Source organism: Hipposideros armiger, unplaced genomic scaffold, assembly GCF_001890085.2.
Source record: "Hipposideros armiger isolate ML-2016 unplaced genomic scaffold, ASM189008v1 scaffold_1315, whole genome shotgun sequence".
Lineage (NCBI taxonomy): Eukaryota > Metazoa > Chordata > Mammalia > Chiroptera > Hipposideridae > Hipposideros > Hipposideros armiger.
In genome coordinates, this window is record NW_017732665.1 from 28,203 (window position 1) to 28,696 (window position 494).

Here is a 494-nt window from a genome sequence, read left to right on the forward strand (position 1 = left end):
GCTCAGTTTTCTCCGGCAGCTTGTGATTCAGGTCCTGGAATTCACAGAATGGCATTTTTTATTTCCGAATAGTCTTATTGAAATTCGCCTGAGCTTCGGCTCAATATAGTCACACGTGATCCTCACTTGCCTGTGTGGGTTCTGGTGGCTCCTGTTCCTGTACTACCTGTATGGGATTTCATCTTTACCACCCATCTGGGAAACCAACAACATCTTAAAGGTAAAGAACCCTGAGCGAGCCCCATCAGAGTTTCTTTAGTGTTGTTTCTGTTTCTAGTCCCATCTTTTAAAATGAGTGTGGTTGGCTCAGAGTTATGCCTGAGGTGGGGAGTCTGAGAGAATAGAAATCTTTCTAGAAGAATAGGCATGGCTGGGCTAGGGGTTCAGCTTGGACTGTTTCTTGGAAGCTCACAGATCTTGTGGGTGTGGTAGGGGACCAATTCCAGGATCCAACCCCAAACAGTGATTTCCTGGCCCTGGCTTGGGTTATTCAG

At 46.6% G+C, this 494-nt stretch overlaps 1 pseudogene; it reads left to right on the forward strand.

The window, feature by feature from the left end:
- Positions 1-494, forward strand: part of LOC109377187 (spermatogenesis-associated protein 31D1-like) — a 5,624-nt pseudogene that overhangs the window by 1,286 nt on the left and 3,844 nt on the right.